Source organism: Poeciliopsis prolifica, unplaced genomic scaffold (assembly GCF_027474105.1).
Source record: "Poeciliopsis prolifica strain line A6 unplaced genomic scaffold, Auburn_PproV2 SCAFFOLD022, whole genome shotgun sequence".
Lineage (NCBI taxonomy): Eukaryota > Metazoa > Chordata > Actinopteri > Cyprinodontiformes > Poeciliidae > Poeciliopsis > Poeciliopsis prolifica.
This window is the reverse complement of record NW_026562397.1, coordinates 3070662-3091672: the sequence shown is the minus strand read 5'-3', so window position 1 is coordinate 3091672 and position 21011 is coordinate 3070662. Positions and strand designations below refer to the sequence as shown.

The window sequence follows — 21011 nt, the reverse complement described above, 5'->3', positions numbered from 1 at the left end:
TTTCTGTTTTGTCAACCAGTCCTGTGAGCTTTTTTTTTTATCTGGGATGCTTTTATCTGAAATGGCGGTGTGGTTAATGCAAATGGTGAGAGAGCATCTGATCCAAACAGCTGCACAGAGAACAAATGCAATCCACTTGGAAAATCATAGTTTTCCTAATATTGACCTTCAAGGATTAATTTTCAGGTTTTCTACTTTTCAAGCTAACGATCAGCTGACTATTTGACTAATCTGTCAAGATTTTTTCTTTTTAGTCAGTCACTTTAACTTATCTCTGTTTCATTTGAGGATCTTTAAGATTCACAAGTATACCCCTTCTTCTCAATCTGCAATCTATACAGTCATTTTCACCCTGATGCCGCCACATTTTCACAAACATTTATAAAATAAATGTGAGAGTGGAAAACACTATTTTTACAATATATTCCTGCTTGCGATTTAAAATGTCAGTTAGGCCTAAAATATATTGGTTATTTGACAAACTACACCTTATAGCTTCTTTCACCATTTTTCTGTTTGTGAAAAAACAAAACAAAAAAACAGGTGATTTAATTTTTTTTGTGTCCATCTGTATGCAAGCAAACTACAAAAGACTGAAGCCAAATTGACTTATTTCACACTAAACAAAGACTTGCGTTTTCAAAAAAAAAAAAAAAAGTGCTTCACATATGCAATATTTTGTTTTAAAAGGAAATTAATTTAAAGTATAATGGTAATCTCCGGTGTGAGTAGTTGTTTTAGTGGCACACCACGTCTCTGCAAAACTCACTGAAACTACAACGCATACCGATTTTCATTGGTGTATTTTAGATATTAACTCATTCACATATGGATAATGCATTTATGTGACAAATAAAATTTTCTGTTGACATTTTTTGTTATCAGCTATGTCGACGAGTCGTTGGATTCTAACATGAAGGGATGGTTTAACATTGCTCTGTATCAAAACGCTGCACTCGTTTCTTTCTATTACAATTTTAAATTATGTGCATCAAAATGAAACACTACACACAGAATTCACCAGGACTATTGGTTCTCTGTCGGCGGTGAGATCTACAGTAGACCTTTTTCACGACAACCGGATGCTGCACCTGAAAACCCTGGGGCACTTCCTGTTTTGGTGACTATATCCTCCTCCGGTCCTTTTCGTCATCTTTACTTAATTTGCCAGCACTTTCTTTCGCTGATGCGGAGGAAATCGCAGCGGCGAATTCGCCCACCAATAAATGTGTGAAAGAAAAGACGTAGCTTAGCAAGCTAACCGCTAGCTGCAATATATGAACTACACAAAGATCGCAATGAAAGATGAAGAACTTTCATGTACATCTTCTGGACAACTCAGAACTTATTCTAACATCTTCCTGTTCAGTGGTCACTATTTGTCACTATTTGTTTTCTGCAACATAGTCTGTTTTTTTTCTGCTGTTGTTGAAGCTTACCTAAACAAGAACCTACTTGTTTGAAGCTAAACATGCTATATGTATGGATGTATATATGTGTTGCTAAAACAGTTGTCTATTTTAGATATCACTGGTGTTGGAAAAGAAAAGGCTGAATTATTGGATTATTCCTGTAGCTGTGCAGCTGGTAAAGGTGTTTGCAATCACGTAGTTGCACTTCTTTACCAGACAGCACACCAGTCCCAACTCCAGGTGCCAAATGTTCCTCCTGCACAGACCAAGAACACAGGTCAGAAAAAGAGTGGAACACATTGTCCTGTGGTATATAAATACACTACATACTTAATTATATACTATATTACATATACTTTCATATATATGATCTTAAAACAACAGTACTATAGTTATGTACTCAATTTATTCCTCCTTTGTGATTGTGTCGCACAGCCATTTATGTTCCTTTCCAACCTGTATTTTATAACTGCCATATAAAATTTGTTGTAATCTCAATATTACTTGTATCAAGTATAATTTCTCTCATAATTTGCTTTGAATATGAATTTATTTGTAGGCAATAAAAAAGATACAAATGCAATCAATTTGTTTTATTTGCGAGTTGGGTCAAAATCTAAATGGTGCCAAATCGGTGCCATTATGTCCTAACAAGTTGCTCAGTGACCCCTTCATTTGTTCTTTAGTTTGATATATCTTTCTGTGTATTTCTGGTAAGGGGAAACATCCTGAACCTGTCAGCGACATGGTGGTGCAGAAGCCTAAAACTATGGGGAAAAGATATCTGCACTCCACACTTTACAGAGCTTACACAGGTATAACTTTTTTTATTTTTTTTTTATACCTATGTTTCCTTTGTCAAAACTTAGTATGATTTTGTCACTGATGTTTGTCGGACCATTTCCAGATCCTGACATCAGGAGAAAAATTACACCTGCTGGAGTCCCAACCACTTATGGCTCTTGTCCTTGTCTTTCTGATTTGGAGCTGGTTCCATCCAAATTTGGGCCTGTGTCACAGGGCTCACCAATGTCTTATCAGAGTCTGCCTCAGAAGTCCTCTGGTAGCACCATTCTGCACCACTTGACTCCAGACTTCCCTTCTCCTCCTTTGACGCTTCCAAATGTTTTATGCTGTAATGAAGGTCTTCATTACTTGGATGGAAAACACTTAAAAGGGTGTGTTGAATGATAAAAGAGACAGAAGGAAGTATTTTATTGTCTGTTTTTATACGGTGGCATTTCAGCTGGAACTGATGATGTCCCGTTAAAATAAAACAAATGAATGGAATGGGTCTCGTAACTGTTTGAAATGCACTGAAATGTTTGTGTAGATGTAACTTACCTCTGTCTCATCCTCTGCAGGGTGTTCAGGCTTAAAGATTCCCTGGGGTGCACAGGGCCCCAGGGAATCTTTAAGCCTGGAAGAGACTAAATGCAGGTGGAAGAGGGGGAGCAAAAGCACTACACATTTTAGAAGTTTAATGATTGAATTTATACTTATAGAAAGGTATTTTTAGAAATGAAATGACTATTTAAAAATGAAGAGTATTTGCTAATATTATGCTGATGTGGTTGTTTTATCAAGTTTGTTTGTGTATATGTATTTGTCTTACGCTGTTCTTGGTGGGTTTGTTAATTGGAGCAGCCAGGAACTATATTTTACTTATAATTTAAATCAATGTGTAATACAGTTAAAATGGTTCAGGTTAAATCCCGCTGAAATGTGTTTCATAGTTGTCCTGTAATGAGTGGTTTTTGGCACCCTCTACTGGTTGCCTATAAAACAGGGGTGTCAAACTCCAGTCCTCGAGGGCCACTGTCCTGCAGTATTTCGATGAGCTACAGGTAGAAAACACAGGAATGCAATGGCTTAATTACCTCCTCCTTGTGTAGATAAGTTCTCCAGAGTCTTGCTAATGACCTAATTATTCTATTCTGGAGTGGTGCAGCAGAGGCACATCTAAAAGTTGCAGGACACCAGCCCTCGAGGACTGGATGTTGACACCCCTGCTATAAAAGGAGGAGAAACTGTAAATTCCACACAGTCTGTTCAGCACTCCACTGTGGTAAGTCATCAAATCCAGTTCTTTTCTGAACAGTAATGCTAGTTGTGCTCAAGGACTAATGTGGAGTTTTATTGTAGTACCCAGAGAGAGGCTCACTGTGCTGTTTGTGGCTAACCATTCATTGCAGGTAATTATGTTATATTAAATGTCAGAAATGTATGTTGTCAGTTTGCTGTATTTGCCAGTCTGTCTATTCCCTGTTTCTATGATGACATGACCAGCTTCTTTTTTTTTGAAACACTAGAGGGTGCTGTTAAATAGCTTAAATTTGACTGCTGTTATTTTTTCGATTTAAGACCAAAGACCAAATTGTATGAAATTTATTTAGAAGATGTACTATCAATCAAAAATCACTATAAAATGACCTGTTAGAAATGCCCCTTTCTCACCTGTTAGGTAAGAGAGGGGCACTGGGATTCTGGGCTTGTGCACTTCATGCTTCCTCAAAGTCTTGAATTGTCCACTTTGTTGTTGGACCCGATTGTAATGATTATTTGTAAGACACAGTCTGTTCAGCACTCTACTGTGTACCCAGAACTAGTGGATCAGCAGGGAGGCTCACTGTGCTGTTTGTTGTTAACCATTCATGACAGAAAATTCAACCAACTAGCCTCCGCAATGTGCTGTGTGTGGAAGAGAAGTCTCAAATGTATGGTGTACAATTATAAAATATTAAATAGTTAAGGGTTTTTGATTTCCTTGCACCTCAACTTAAACAAGACAATACAAAAAAAAGTACACTATGCTGCTAAAGTGTGTTTTAATTGAATATATTTTTCTTAAATACATTCAATTAACTTTATTTAAAAAGTTGAACAACTTTTTATGTAGCATTACAACAAGTAACCTACAGAAACAATTTAGTCTGCAACACAAAATGGGCCTTGATAATTTGCCAAAACACAACAGTTGTGCCAGATTTGATTGACAGCTCCCATTAAAGTGAGAGGCACCGGAGAATCCCAGATGTGGTAGCACTTTACTCTAGCGATCGCTCGCTCCACAATGATCTGCAGCTGAGCAATGGTCTGGGTCTCCTTTGTCTCTTTCTTGCTGAACTGGCCAGGATGCCTAAATTGTGGAATGGTGAGCTTGGCTCCAACTTCATGAAGGAGGTCTTGAATGAGGAAGTCTTTATCTGCCATGACTTCATCTCCCAGCTCAAGCAGAGGAAGGATTCCACTGACCTTCGTTATTTCTCTGTCGGAGATGCAGCCTGTGTACAACGCTGAAATAAATGTCACCAACCCACAGGGAGAAACTCCAATCAGCCCTTTCAGAGTGGTGTGGTTCTTGAAGGTAGAGAACGTTTCAGACTGTAATGACGGCGTCTCCAGAGCAACTTCTGTGCAGTCCAAGATGACGCGGACATTTGGAGAGAACTTCAGAAATCTCTGAGGCATACTGGCTTTTACCTTCTCACGACTAATCCACAGGTTGATGGAAGAGAACACAATGAAGAGGTAGTTGGCCCAGGTGATGGTCACTCGGCTGACAGTAGCTATGCTGACTTGAAACATGTCAGCAATGATCTGCTCCTTCATGCCCACTGCTACCCTGAATGAGTACATCAGGAACTCATCAATCAGAGGCATGCAGCGGGCAGGGCTGGCTTCAGCACATGCTTCCTCTCCAAGTTTCTGTGCTCTGGTCCAGTACACAAGGAGTGATGCAGAGGGCGCAATGGACTCCCAGAAGATCCGGAACACACGTTCAGATGGAAATTTGGTGTAGAACCGGATCTGTTCATCAGAGGCACAGTAGCGGCTAAAAAGTATGGCAGACGAATCCACTTTCTGAAGTCTGGCCTCCAACTCCTTGATATAATCCAGAGCTTCATCAAGTGCACCTGTAAAACCACAACATAAATGATCAAAACATACGGTTAGCAACAAGTTTTAATTATATAGACATAACATTACTTCTGTGAACATCAATACATGTTGTGAGTCGCAGCATGTATGTATACAGCCATTGACTTCATCTCTCCACATAATCTCATAATAATGATTTCATTATTATGTCATAATAATAATCCAATTATTATCGTAATAGTTATATTTGACTGAAATTATCTTACAAATGTATACAATGTAGTATCTTTGACCTTTACCTGCGGGTGGTTGTGCCGTGTAGTCATGGTCCGCATCCTGGCTAGCTTCCTGAGAGAGGACCAACTGTTGTTTCTTAGCGCTCTGGAAAGAACACTCTCTCGTTGCTGGTGCACTGAAGTTATTCCAGGCGAAAAGGGAAGGAACAGCCCCTCTCTTAAGGCGGCTGGTGGTGGATCTGCTAACAAAATCCTCTGGTGTGAAGTGGCGGCTACATACGAAAGTGCTCCCTGTCTTTATGCAAAAGTCGGGACCTTCGTTTCTTCGGATCGCCTGGATCCACTGCTTCCGTCGGTCTGGGTCCGTGGGGAAGGCATGATAGGACAAATATGGCTGTTTTCTTGCTCCACATGAACAGCCAGGGACCGAACAAAAACAACTGCGTCGAGACTGAGCCATTTTCCTAGGCTACTAATGCTAACGCTATAGCCGCCGGAAGTTGTCCAACTCCACGTCCGCTTTAAAACCCGGAAGCGTGAGATCATGCAACTATCTTGAGGAGTTAAACGTCCAAAAGATTATGGTGAAAAGGTAAATATTATGAAAATTATGGGAATTATGAGATGGAAAAATGCACAGACCAGGTAAATAGTGAGAGTTGGAATAAGAATAGAATATTAATTATGTACTTTCCGGGAAATATAAGAAATAATTAAACTACTAAAAGGTATTATGAGGTTGAAAATGTGAAAATTGAGAATTAAAAACTAGAGAATTTAAAAAAATAGAGAAAAAAATAGAAAAATTACAAAACCAATCCTTAAGAAATAAAAAATAAATGTTTAATAACTATATTCATTTAGGATTGTACTTAAAAAGGTAGACAAAAATTAAAAGTCAGGGTTAGCGGTTCATTAAATATCCCATATCCAACCTGAAAACAACTTTACTGTCGGTAACACAATGAAAACACTGGAATAAAGTTTGTTGTGGTCTGTGGGCTTTAAAGATGGCGCCGAGCGACTGCGCGAGACGTAAACGTCGTATGCAGTGACGTTGTTCCAAAGAAATTTGCTCAACTTTGATGTTTGGGACATTTATCAGCTTTTGTCAGTTTTATTATATTATTATTATTATTATTATTATTATTATTATTATTATTATTATTATTGTTGTTGTTGTTGTTATTATATTCCTTGTTACGTTTTGCGTCATACAGTCGGAAGAACAAACGATACAACAAAGAGAAAAAGAGAAGAAAATAAACACGACCTGAGGCGGTGATTTTTAACTTGTTGCAGCTCTCTCTTTCGCCAGTAGAGGGCACTATACCCTCCGTCAGTTCTGTAAACGTTTTAGGGGGCGCAGAGGGTGTGGACCTATCTCATTTTACCCAGAGATAACCACAAGCTGTATTACTAATAACTTCTTTTCTGACTGCATTACGACCAAATAAGCTGCAATTGTCAGGTATGTCTATTCTATAATATCAGTTTAAAAGTACTTCAGCAGTAAAAAAAGTGACTTTTGAGACATCAGTCAATTCAGCGGCACGTTCGAGAGAAACAGCCCATGGCGTCGGAATAGTTGGTTAGCTTGCTAGCAAAAACCTGCTTTCGTCTCATTTTCTCTTGCTTTCTTATTATATGACGTAGCCGTGGCACTGTTTCTGTTCAATATGGAGCAATAGAATAGTTCCGTCGTGTTTTACAGAGATTCACCGACTAGCTTTTAGCTTTCCTTCATGGTTGTTAGCTTGATAGCAGAGCGGCTAGTGCAGCTACTTTCAGTTGAGAACGGTGACAGCATATTGCTTGAGCGTTATTGACAGATTTACTCACTAATTCACACACAAATTCAATGCCAAGTGATAGTCTTGAAATGCTTTTTAAACGACATAGAGCAGCATTACGTGTCATGAGGGTTTGTATTCACACAGCAGCTAAGCATAGCGTGTTACCTGTTACACTATTACTCCGTGATTAAAATGATTGAACACTTCCATCCTATTAGTGGTCACTTCCTACTTGATTATAACCCTGCCCAAACTTTCTATTTGTATTACTACACCTACATATGTTTTTAAATATAATCGCAAGAATAATTTAGAAGTTAAACAGAAAAAGTTCCTTCACCATGGTTTTCTTATAGTACCCTTAATGTTTTGAAAAAGCATTCATTTTTACAACTTTCGCTGAAAAGAACACGAGAATCAGCATTCACTTGTAAACCTTAATGTCCAATACGTGCTGCCATAGTTCCAACCAGCTCTACATACAGATGTGCATCTATAAAGTTAAATGGATTTTTATTGACTTGTTTTTGTGTGTTTTTATTCATGCATGGGTGTCCACTTCGAGAAACAACTGCAGTGTTACTTTACTAAAAGCATCAGCAAATTTTTTTTTAAAGTCCTATACTAAATAGAATTTAGCACCTGCCAGCTATTTTCTGGTGGTTTTCTTTGGATAAATAATAAAAAAAAAATCTGATTCCAGTTTTGACCAATTTTGGTTCGTTTCTAGAGAAGCAAATAAAAGTGCTGCAGCTTCTTTGGAATCGTCTGCCATAACCGGCCCTGTTGTTGCACTAGGAAAATAGGGTGGTGAGATTGCAATAATCTTGGTAAATATGGAGATGATTATTCCAGTTTGAACAGACTTGCCCTTTTTTTACTTTGCTGTTTTCTGTTTTGTCAACCAGTCCTGTGAGCTTTTTTTTTTATCTGGGATGCTTTTATCTGAAATGGCGATGTGGTTAAATGCAAATGGTGAGAGAGCATCTGATCCAAACAGCTGCACAGAGAACAAATGCAATCCACTTGGAAAATCATAGTTTTTCTAATATTGACCTTCAAGGATTAATTTTCAGGTTTTCTACTTTTCAAGCTAAAGATCAGCTGACTATTTGACTAATCTGTCAAGATTTTTTCTTTTTAGTCAGTCACTTTAACTTATCTCTGTTTCATTTGAGGATCTTTAAGTCTTCACAAGTATACCCCTTCTTCTCAAATCTGCAATCTATACAGTCATTTTCACCCTGATGCCGCCACATTTTCACAAACATTTATAAAATAAATGTGAGAGTGGAAAACACTATTTTTACAATATATTCCTGCTTGCGATTTAAAATGTCAGTTAGGCCTAAAATATTGGTTATTTGACAAACTACACCTTATAGCTTCTTTCACCTTTTTTCTGTTTGTGAAAAAACAGAAAAAAAACAGGTGATTTAATTTTTTTTGTGTCCATCTGTATGCAAGCAAACTACAAAAGACTGAAGCCAAATTGACTTATTTCACACTAAACAAAGACTTGCGTTTTCAAAAAAAAAAAAAAAAGTGCTTCACATATGCAATATTTTGTTTTAAAAGGAAATTAATTTAAAGTATAATGGTAATCTCCGGTGTGAGTAGTTGTTTTAGTGGCACACCACGTCTCTGCAAAACTCACTGAAACTACAACGCATACCGATTTTCATTGGTGTATTTTAGATATTAACTCATTCACATATGGATAATGCATTTATGTGACAAATAAAATTTTCTGTTGACATTTTTTGTTATCAGCTATGTCGACGAGTCGTTGGATTCTAACATGAAGGGATGGTTTAACATTGCTCTGTATCAAAACGCTGCACTCATGTTTTCTTTCTATTACAATTTTGAATTATGTGCATCAAAATGAAACACTACACACAGAATTCACCAGGACTATTGGTTCTCTGTCGGCGATGAGATCTACAGTAGACCTTTTTCACGACAACCGGATGCTGCACCTGAAAACCCTGGGGCACTTCCTGTTTTGGTGACTATATCCTCCTCCGGTCCTTTTCGTCATCTTTACTTAACTTGCCAGCACTTTCTTTCGCTGATGCGGAGGAAATCGCAGCGGCGAATTCGCCCACCAATAAATGTGTGAAAGAAAAGACGTAGCTTAGCAAGCTAACCGCTAGCTGCAATATATGAACTACACAAAGATCGCAATGAAAGATGAAGAACTTTCATGTACATCTTCTGGACAACTCAGAACTTATTCTAACATCTTCCTGTTCAGTGGTCACTATTTGTCACTATTTGTTTTCTGCAACATAGTCTGTTTTTTTTCTGCTGTTGTTGAAGCTTACCTAAACAAGAACCTACTTGTTTGAAGCTAAACATGCTATATCATATATGTGTTGCTAAAACAGTTGTCTATTTTAGATATCACTGGGTGTTGGAAAAGAAAAGGCTGAATTATTGGATTATTCCTGTAGCTGTGCAGCTGGTAAAGGTGTTTGCAATCACGTAGTTGCACTTCTTTACCAGACAGCACACCAGTCCCAACTCCAGGTGCCAAATGTTCCTCCTGCACAGACCAAGAACACAGGTCAGAAAAAGAGTGGAACACATTGTCCTGTGGTATATAAATACACTACATATACTTAATTATATACTATATTACATATACTTTCATATATATGATCTTAAAACAACAGTACTATAGTTATGTACTCAATTTATTCCTCCTTTGTGATTGTGTCGCACAGCCATTTATGTTCCTTTCCAACCTGTATTTTATAACTGCCATATAAAATTTGTTGTAATCTCAATATTACTTGTATCAAGTATAATTTCTCTCATAATTTGCTTTGAATATGAATTTATTTGTAGGCAATAAAAAAGATACAAATGCAATCAATTTGTTTTATTTGCGAGTTGGGTCAAAATCTAAATGGTGCCAAATCGGTGCCATTATGTCCTAACAAGTTGCTCAGTGACCCCTTCATTTGTTCTTTAGTTTGATATATCTTTCTGTGTATTTCTGGTAAGGGGAAACATCCTGAACCTGTCAGCGACATGGTGGTGCAGAAGCCTAAAACTATGGGGAAAAGATATCTGCACTCCACACTTTACAGAGCTTACACAGGTATAACTTTTATTTTATTTTTTTTATACCTATGTTTCCTTTGTCAAAACTTAGTATGATTTTGTCACTGATGTTGTCGGACCATTTCCAGATCCTGACATCAGGAGAAAAATTACACCTGCTGGAGTCCCAACCACTTATGGCTCTTGTCCTCGATGGTCTTTCTGATTTGGAGCTGGTTCCATCCAAATTTGGGCCTGTGTCACAGGGCTCACCAATGTCTTATCAGAGTCTGCCTCAGAAGTCCTCTGGTAGCACCATTCTGCACCACTTGACTCCAGACTTCCCTTCTCCTCCTTTGACGCTTCCAAATGTTTTATGCTGTAATGAAGGTCTTCATTACTTGGATGGAAAACACTTAAAAGGGTGTGTTGAATGATAAAAGAGACAGAAGGAAGTATTTTATTGTCTGTTTTTATACGGTGGCATTTCAGCTGGAACTGATGATGTCCCGTTAAAATAAAACAAATGAATGGAATGGGTCTCGTAACTGTTTGAAATGCACTGAAATGTTTGTGTAGATGTAACTTACCTCTGTCTCATCCTCTGCAGGGTGTTCAGGCTTAAAGATTCCCTGGGGTGCTCAGGGCCCCAGGGAATCTTTAAGCCTGGAAGAGACTAAATGCAGGTGGAAGAGGGGGAGCAAAAGCACTACACATTTTAGAAGTTTAATGATTGAATTTATACTTATAGAAAGGTATTTTTAGAAATGAAATGACTATTTAAAAATGAAGAGTATTTGCTAATATTATGCTGATGTGGTTGTTTTGTCAAGTTTGTTTGTGTATATGTATTTTGTCTTACGCTGTTCTTGGTGGGTTTGTTAATTGGAGCAGCCAGGAACTATATTTTACTTATAATTTAAATCAATGTGTAATACAGTTAAAATGGTTCAGGTTAAATCCCGCTGAAATGTGTTTCATAGTTGTCCTGTAATGAGTGGTTTTTGGCACCCTCTACTGGTTGCCTATAAAACAGGGGTGTCAAACTCCAGTCCTCGAGGGCCACTGTCCTGCAGTATTTCGATGAGCTACAGGTAGAAAACACAGGAATGCAATGGCTTAATTACCTCCTCCTTGTGTAGATAAGTTCTCCAGAGTCTTGCTAATGACCTAATTATTCTATTCTGGAGTGGTGCAGCAGAGGCACATCTAAAAGTTGCAGGACACCAGCCCTCGAGGACTGGATGTTGACACCCCTGCTATAAAAGGAGGAGAAACTGTAAATTCCACACAGTCTGTTCAGCACTCCACTGTGGTAAGTCATCAAATCCAGTTCTTTTCTGAACAGTAATGCTAGTTGTGCTCAATGACTAATGTGGAGTTTTATTGTAGTACCCAGAGAGAGGCTCACTGTGCTGTTTGTGGCTAACCATTCATTGCAGGTAATTATGTTATATTAAATGTCAGAAATGTATGTTGTCAGTTTGCTGTATTTGTCAGTCTGTCTATTCCGTTTCTATGATGACATGACCAGCTTCTTTTTTTTTTGAAACACTAGAGGGTGCTGTTAAATAGCTTAAATTTGACTGCTGTTATTTTTTCGATTTAAGACCAAAGACCAAATTGTATGAAATTTATTTAGAAGATGTACTATCAATCAAAAATCACTATAAAATGACCTGTTAGAAATGCCCCTTTCTCACCTGTTAGGTAAGAGAGGGGCACTGGGATTCTGGGCTTGTGCACTTCATGCTTCCTCAAAGTCTTGAATTGTCCACTTTGTTGTTGGACCCGATTGTAATGATTATTTGTAAGACACAGTCTGTTCAGCACTCTACTGTGTACCCAGAACTAGTGGATCAGCAGGGAGGCTCACTGTGCTGTTTGTTGTTAACCATTCATGACAGAAAATTCAACCAACTAGCCTCCGCAATGTGCTGTGTGTGGAAGAGAAGTCTCAAATGTATGGTGTACAATTATAAAATATTAAATAGTTAAGGGTTTTGATTTCCTTGCACCTCAACTTAAACAAGACAATACAAAAAAAAGTACACTATGCTGCTAAAGTGTGTTTTAATTGAATATATTTTTCTTAAATACATTCAATTAACTTTATTTAAAAAGTTGAACAACTTTTTATGTAGCATTACAACAAGTAACCTACAGAAACAATTTAGTCTGCAACACAAAATGGGCCTTGATAATTTGCCAAAACACAACAGTTGTGCCAGATTTGATTGACAGCTCCCATTAAAGTGAGAGGCACCGGAGAATCCCAGATGTGGTAGCACTTTACTCTAGCGATCGCTCGCTCCACAATGATCTGCAGCTGAGCAATGGTCTGGGTCTCCTTTGTCTCTTTCTTGCTGAACTGGCCAGGATGCCTAAATTGTGGAATGGTGAGCTTGGCTCCAACTTCATGAAGGAGGTCTTGAATGAGGAAGTCTTTATCTGCCATGACTTCATCTCCCAGCTCAAGCAGAGGAAGGATTCCACTGACCTTCGTTATTTCTCTGTCGGAGATGCAGCCTGTGTACAACGCTGAAATAAATGTCACCAACCCACAGGGAGAAACTCCAATCAGCCCTTTCAGAGTGGTGTGGTTCTTGAAGGTAGAGAACGTTTCAGACTGTAATGACGGCGTCTCCAGAGCAACTTCTGTGCAGTCCAAGATGACGCGGACATTTGGAGAGAACTTCAGAAATCTCTGAGGCATACTGGCTTTTACCTTCTCACGACTAATCCACAGGTTGATGGAAGAGAACACAATGAAGAGGTAGTTGGCCCAGGTGATGGTCACTCGGCTGACAGTAGCTATGCTGACTTGAAACATGTCAGCAATGATCTGCTCCTTCATGCCCACTGCTACCCTGAATGAGTACATCAGGAACTCATCAATCAGAGGCATGCAGCGGGCAGGGCTGGCTTCAGCACATGCTTCCTCTCCAAGTTTCTGTGCTCTGGTCCAGTACACAAGGAGTGATGCAGAGGGCGCAATGGACTCCCAGAAGATCCGGAACACACGTTCAGATGGAAATTTGGTGTAGAACCGGATCTGTTCATCAGAGGCACAGTAGCGGCTAAAAAGTATGGCAGACGAATCCACTTTCTGAAGTCTGGCCTCCAACTCCTTGATATAATCCAGAGCTTCATCAAGTGCACCTGTAAAACCACAACATAAATGATCAAAACATACGGTTAGCAACAAGTTTTAATTATATAGACATAACATTACTTCTGTGAACATCAATACATGTTGTGAGTCGCAGCATGTATGTATACAGCCATTGACTTCATCTCTCCACATAATCTCATAATAATGATTTCATTATTATGTCATAATAATAATCCAATTATTATCGTAATAGTTATATTTGACTGAAATTATCTTACAAATGTATAATGTCTTTGACCTTTACCTGCGGGTGGTTGTGCCGTGTAGTCATGGTCCGCATCCTGGCTAGCTTCCTGAGAGAGGACCAACTGTTGTTTCTTAGCGCTCTGGAAAGAACACTCTCTCGTTGCTGGTGCACTGAAGTTATTCCAGGCGAAAAGGGAAGGAACAGCCCCTCTCTTAAGGCGGCTGGTGGTGGATCTGCTAACAAAATCCTCTGGTGTGAAGTGGCGGCTACATACGAAAGTGCTCCCTGTCTTTATGCAAAAGTCGGGACCTTCGTTTCTTCGGATCGCCTGGATCCACTGCTTCCGTCGGTCTGGGTCCGTGGGGAAGGCATGATAGGACAAATATGGCTGTTTTCTTGCTCCACATGAACAGCCAGGGACCGAACAAAAACAACTGCGTCGAGACTGAGCCATTTTCCTAGGCTACTAATGCTAACGCTATAGCCGCCGGAAGTTGTCCAACTCCACGTCCGCTTTAAAACCCGGAAGCGTGAGATCATGCAACTATCTTGAGGAGTTAAACGTCCAAAAGATTATGGTGAAAAGGTAAATATTATGAAAATTATGGGAATTATGAGATGGAAAAATGCACAGACCAGGTAAATAGTGAGAGTTGGAATAAGAATAGAATATTAATTATGTACTTTCCGGGAAATATAAGAAATAATTAAACTACTAAAAGGTATTATGGGGTTGAAAATGTGAAAATTGAGAATTAAAAACTAGAGAATTTTAAAAAATAGAGAAAAAAATAGAAAAATTACAAAACCAATCCTTAAGAAATAAAAAATAAAATGTTTAATAACTATATTCATTTAGGATTGTACTTAAAAAGGTAGACAAAAATTAAAAGTCAGGGTTAGCGGTTCATTAAATATCCCATATCCAACCTGAAAACAACTTTACTGTCGGTAACACAATGAAAACACTGGAATAAGTTTGTTGTGGTCTGTGGGCTTTAAAAATGGCGCCGAGCGACTGCGCGAGACGTAAACGTCGTATGCAGTGACGTTGTTCCAAAGAACTTTGCTCAACTTTGATGTTTGTGACATTCATCAGCTTTTGTCAGTTTATTATTATTATTATTATTATTATTATTATTATTATTATTATTATTATTATTATTATTATTATTGTTGTTGTTGTTATTATATTCCTTGTTACGTTTTGCGTCATACAGTCGGAAGAACAAACGATACAACAAAGAGAAAAAGAGAAGAAAATAAACACGACCTGAGGCGGTGATTTTTAACTTGTTGCAGCTCTCTCTTTCGCCAGTAGAGGGCACTATACCCTCCGTCAGTTCTGTAAACGTTTTAGGGGGCGCAGAGGGTGTGGACCTATCTCATTTTACCCAGAGATAACCACAAGCTGTATTACTAATAACTTCTTTTCTGACTGCATTACGACCAAATAAGCTGCAATTGTCAGGTATGTCTATTCTATAATATCAGTTTAAAAGTACTTCAGCAGTAAAAAAAGTGACTTTTGAGACATCAGTCAATTCAGCGGCACGTTCGAGAGAAACAGCCCATGGCGTCGGAATAGTTGGTTAGCTTGCTAGCAAAAACCTGCTTTCGTCTCATTTTCTCTTGCTTTCTTATTATATGACGTAGCCGTGGCACTGTTTCTGTTCAATATGGAGCAATAGAATAGTTCCGTCGTGTTTTACAGAGATTCACCGACTAGCTTTTAGCTTTCCTTCATGGTTGTTAGCTTGATAGCAGAGCGGCTAGTGCAGCTACTTTCAGTTGAGAACGGTGACAGCATATTGCTTGAGCGTTATTGACAGATTTACTCACTAATTCACACACAAATTCAATGCCAAGTGATAGTCTTGAAATGCTTTTTAAACGACATAGAGCAGCATTACGTGTCATGAGGGTTTGTATTCACACAGCAGCTAAGCATAGCGTGTTACCTGTTACACTATTACTCCGTGATTAAAATGATTGAACACTTCCATCCTATTAGTGGTCACTTCCTACTTGATTATAACCCTGCCCAAACTTTCTATTTGTATTACTACACCTACATATGTTTTTAAATATAATCGCAAGAATAATTTAGAAGTTAAACAGAAAAAGTTCCTTCACCATGGTTTTCTTATAGTACCCTTAATGTTTTGAAAAGCATTCATTTTTACAACTTTCGCTGAAAACAACACGAGAAATCAGCATTCACTTGTAAACCTTAATGTCCAATACGTGCTGCCATAGTTCCAACCAGCTCTACATACAGATGTGCATCTATAAAGTTAAATGGATTTTTATTGACTTGTTTTTGTGTTTTTATTCATGCATGGGTGTCCACTTCGAGAAACAACTGCAGTGTTACTTTACTAAAAGCATCAGCAAATTTTTTTTTAAAGTCCTATACTAAATAGAATTTAGCACCTGCCAGCTATTTTCTGGTGGTTTTCTTTGGATAAATAATAAAAAAAAAATCTGATTCCAGTTTTGACCAATTTTGGTTCGTTTCTAGAGAAGCAAATAAAAGTGCTGCAGCTTCTTTGGAATCGTCTGCCATAACCGGCCCTGTTGTTGCACTAGGAAAATAGGGTGGTGAGATTGCAATAATCTTGGTAAATATGGAGATGATTATTCCAGTTTGAACAGACTTGCCCTTTTTTCACTTTGCTGTTTTCTGTTTTGTCAACCAGTCCTGTGAGCTTTTTTTTTCATCTGGGATGCTTTTATCTGAAATGGCGATGTGGTTAAATGCAAATGGTGAGAGAGCATCTGATCCAAACAGCTGCACAGAGAACAAATGCAATCCACTTGGAAAATCATAGTTTTCCTAATATTGACCTTCAAGGATTAATTTTCAGGTTTTCTACTTTTCAAGCTAAAGATCAGCTGACTATTTGACTAATCTGTCAAGATTTTTTCTTTTTAGTCAGTCACTTTAACTTATCTCTGTTTCATTTGAGGATCTTTAAGTCTTCACAAGTATACCCCTTCTTCTCAAATCTGCAATCTATACAGTCATTTTCACCCTGATGCCGCCACATTTTCACAAACATTTATAAAATAAATGTGAGAGTGGAAAACACTATTTTTACAATATATTCCTGCTTGCGATTTAAAATGTCAGTTAGGCCTAAAATATATTGGTTATTTGACAAACTACACCTTATAGCTTCTTTCACCTTTTTTCTGTTTGTGAAAAAACAGAAAAAAAAACAGGTGATTTAATTTTTTTTGTGTCCATCTGTATGCAAGCAAACTACAAAAGACTGAAGCCAAATTGACTTATTTTACACTAAACAAAGACTTGCGTTTTAAAAAAAAAAAGTGCTTCACATATGCAATATTTTGTTTTAAAAGGAAATTAATTTAAAGTATAATGGTAATCTCCGGTGTGAGTAGTTATTTTAGTGGCGCACCACGTCTCTGCAAAACTCACTGAAACTACAACGCATACCGATTTTCATTGGTGTATTTTAGATATTAACTAATTCACATATGGATAATGCATTTATGTGACAAATAAAATTTTCTGTTGACATTTTTTGTTATCAGCTATGTCGACGAGTCGTTGGATTCTAACATGAAGGGATGGTTTAACATTGCTCTGTATCAAAACGCTGCACTCATGTTTTCTTTCTATTACAATTTTGAATTATGTGCATCAAAATGAAACACTACACACAGAATTCACCAGGACTATTGGTTCTCTGTCGGCGATGAGATCTACAGTAGACCTTTTTCACGACAACCGGATGCTGCACCTGAAAACCCTGGGGCACTTCCTGTTTTGGTGACTATATCCTCCTCCGGTCCTTTTCGTCATCTTTACTTAATTTGCCAGCACTTTCTTTCGCTGATGCGGAGGAAATCGCAGCGGCGAATTCGCCCACCAATAAATGTGTGAAAGAAAAGACGTAGCTTAGCAAGCTAACCGCTAGCTGCAATATATGAACTACACAAAGATCGCAATGAAAGATGAAGAACTTTCATGTACATCTTCTGGACAACTCAGAACTTATTCTAACATCTTCCTGTTCAGTGGTCACTATTTGTCACTATTTGTTTTCTGCAACATAGTCTGTTTTTTTTCTGCTGTTGTTGAAGCTTACCTAAACAAGAACCTACTTGTTTGAAGCTAAACATGCTATATGTATGGATGTATATATGTGTTGCTAAAACAGTTGTCTATTTTAGATATCACTGGGTGTTGGAAAAGAAAAGGCTGAATTATTGGATTATTCCTGTAGCTGTGCAGCTGGTAAAGGTGTTTGCAATCACGTAGTTGCACTTCTTTACAGACAGCACACCAGTCCCAACTCCAGGTGCCAAATGTTCCTCCTGCACAGACCAAGAACACAGGTCAGAAAAAGAGTGGAACACATTGTCCTGTGGTATATAAATACACTACATATACTTAATTATATACTATATTACATATACTTTCATATATATGATCTTAAAACAACAGTACTATAGTTATGTACTCAATTTATTCCTCCTTTGTGATTGTGTCGCACAGCCATTTATGTTCCTTTCCAACCTGTATTTTATAACTGCCATATAAAATTTGTTGTAATCTCAATATTACTTGTATCAAGTATAATTTCTCTCATAATTTGCTTTGAATATGAATTTATTTGTAGGCAATAAAAAAGATACAAATGCAATCAATTTGTTTTTATTTGCGAGTTGGGTCAAAATCTAAATGGTGCCAAATCGGTGCCATTATGTCCTAACAAGTTGCTCAGTGACCCCTTCATTTGTTCTTTAGTTTGATATATCTTTCTGTGTATTTCTGGTAAGGGGAAACATCCTGAACCTGTCAGCGACATGGTGGTGCAGAAGCCTAAAACTATGGGGAAAAGATATCTGCACTCCACACTTTACAGAGCTTACACAGGTATAACTTTTATTTTATTTTTTTTTATACCTATGTTTCCTTTGTCAAAACTTAGTATGATTTTGTCACTGATGTTTGTCGGACCATTTCCAGATCCTGACATCAGGAGAAAAATTACACCTGCTGGAGTCCCAACCACTTATGGCTCTTGTCCTCGATGGTCTTTCTGATTTGGAGCTGGTTCCATCCAAATTTGGGCCTGTGTCACAGGGCTCACCAATGTCTTATCAGAGTCTGCCTCAGAAGTCCTCTGGTAGCACCATTCTGCACCACTTGACTCCAGACTTCCCTTCTCCTCCTTTGACGCTTCCAAATGTTTTATGCTGTAATGAAGGTCTTCATTACTTGGATGGAAAACACTTAAAAGGGTGTGTTGAATGATAAAAGAGACAGAAGGAAGTATTTTATTGTCTGTTTTTATACGGTGGCATTTCAGCTGGAACTGATGATGTCCCGTTAAAATAAAACAAATGAATGGAATGGGTCTCGTAACTGTTTGAAATGCACTGAAATGTTTGTGTAGATGTAACTTACCTCTGTCTCATCCTCTGCAGGGTGTTCAGGCTTAAAGATTCCCTGGGGTGCTCAGGGCCCCAGGGAATCTTTAAGCCTGGAAGAGACTAAATGCAGGTGGAAGAGGGGGAGCAAAAGCACTACACATTTTAGAAGTTTAATGATTGAATTTATACTTATAGAAAGGTATTTTTAGAAATGAAATGACTATTTAAAATGAAGAGTATTTGCTAATATTATGCTGATGTGGTTGTTTTATCAAGTTTGTTTGTGTATATGTATTTTGTCTTACGCTGTTCTTGGTGGGTTTGTTAATTGGAGCAGCCAGGAACTATATTTTACTTATAATTTAAATCAATGTGTAATACAGTTAAAATGGTTCAGGTTAAATCCCGCTGAAATGTGTTTCATAGTTGTCCTGTAATGAGTGGTTTTTGGCACCCTCTACTGGTTGCCTATAAAACAGGGGTGTCAAACTCCAGTCCTCGAGGGCCACTGTCCTGCAGTATTTCGATGAGCTACAGGTAGAAAAAACACAGGAATGCAATGGCTTAATTACCTCCTCCTTGTGTAGATAAGTTCTCCAGAGTCTTGCTAATGACCTAATTATTCTATTCTGGAGTGGTGCAGCAGAGGCACATCTAAAAGTTGCAGGACACCAGCCCTCGAGGACTGGATGTTGACACCCCTGCTATAAAAGGAGGAGAAACTGTAAATTCCACACAGTCTGTTCAGCACTCCACTGTGGTAAGTCATCAAATCCAGTTCTTTTCTGAACAGTAATGCTAGATGTGCTCAAGGACTAATGTGGAGTTTTATTGTAGTACCCAGAGAGGCTCACTGTGCTGTTTGTGGCTAACCATTCATTGCAGGTAATTATGTTATATTAAATGTCAGAAATGTATGTTGTCAGTTTGCTGTATTTGCCAGTCTGTCTATTCCCTGTTTCTATGATGACATGACCAGCTTCTTTTTTTTTGAAACACTAGAGGGTGCTGTTAAATAGCTTAAATTTGACTGCTGTTATTTTTTCGATTTAAGACCAAAGACCAAATTGTATGAAATTTATTTAGAAGATGTACTATCAATCAAAATCACTATAAAATGACCTGTTAGAAATGCCCCTTTCTCACCTGTTAGGTAAGAGAGGGGCACTGGGATTCTGGGCTTGTGCACTTCATGCTTCCTCAAAGTCTTGAATTGTCCACTTTGTTGTTGGACCCGATTGTAATGATTATTTGTAAGACACAGTCTGTTCAGCACTCTACTGTGTACCCAGAACTAGTGGATCAGCAGGGAGGCTCACTGTGCTGTTTGTTGTTAACCATTCATGACAGAAAATTCAACCAACTAGCCTCCGCAATGTGCTGTGTGTGGAAGAGAAGTCTCAAATGTATGGTGTACAATTATAAAATATTAAATAGTTAAGGGTTTTTGATTTCCTTGCACCTCAACTTAAACAAGACAATACAAAAAAAAGTACACTATGCTGCTAAAGTGTGTTTTAATTGAATATATTTTTCTTAAATACATTCAATTAACTTTATTTAAAAAGTTGAACAACTTTTTATGTAGCATTACAACAAGTAACCTACAGAAACAATTTAGTCTGCAACACAAAATGGGCCTTGATAATTTGCCAAAACACAACAGTTGTGCCAGATTTGATTGACAGCCCATTAAAGTGAGAGGCACCGGAGAATCCCAGATGTGGTAGCACTTTACTCTAGCGATCGCTCGCTCCACAATGATCTGCAGCTGAGCAATGGTCTGGGTCTCCTTTGTCTCTTTCTTGCTGAACTGGCCAGGATGCCTAAATTGTGGAATGGTGAGCTTGGCTCCAA

General features: G+C 38.2%; 2 long non-coding RNA genes across 3 annotated transcripts; both read left to right on the top strand.

Annotated features, from left to right (window-relative positions):
• The first annotated feature begins 6902 nt into the window (after positions 1 to 6902).
• LOC129369831 (uncharacterized) lies at positions 6903 to 11001 on the top strand. Of its 2 annotated transcripts, none has more exons than XR_008606989.1 (3): positions 6903 to 7001; positions 10342 to 10438; positions 10530 to 11001. It is a non-coding gene; the product is annotated as an uncharacterized LOC129369831 (long non-coding RNA). The 2 variants fall into 2 exon arrangements; XR_008606990.1 differs by lacking the exon at positions 6903 to 7001 and adding an exon at positions 9740 to 9898.
• Positions 11002 to 15114: 4113 nt separating this feature from the next.
• Positions 15115 to 19223, top strand: LOC129369832 (uncharacterized). Its single transcript, XR_008606991.1, has 3 exons — positions 15115 to 15213; positions 18558 to 18654; positions 18748 to 19223. It is a non-coding gene; the product is annotated as an uncharacterized LOC129369832 (long non-coding RNA).
• The last annotated feature ends 1788 nt before the right edge of the window (positions 19224 to 21011 follow it).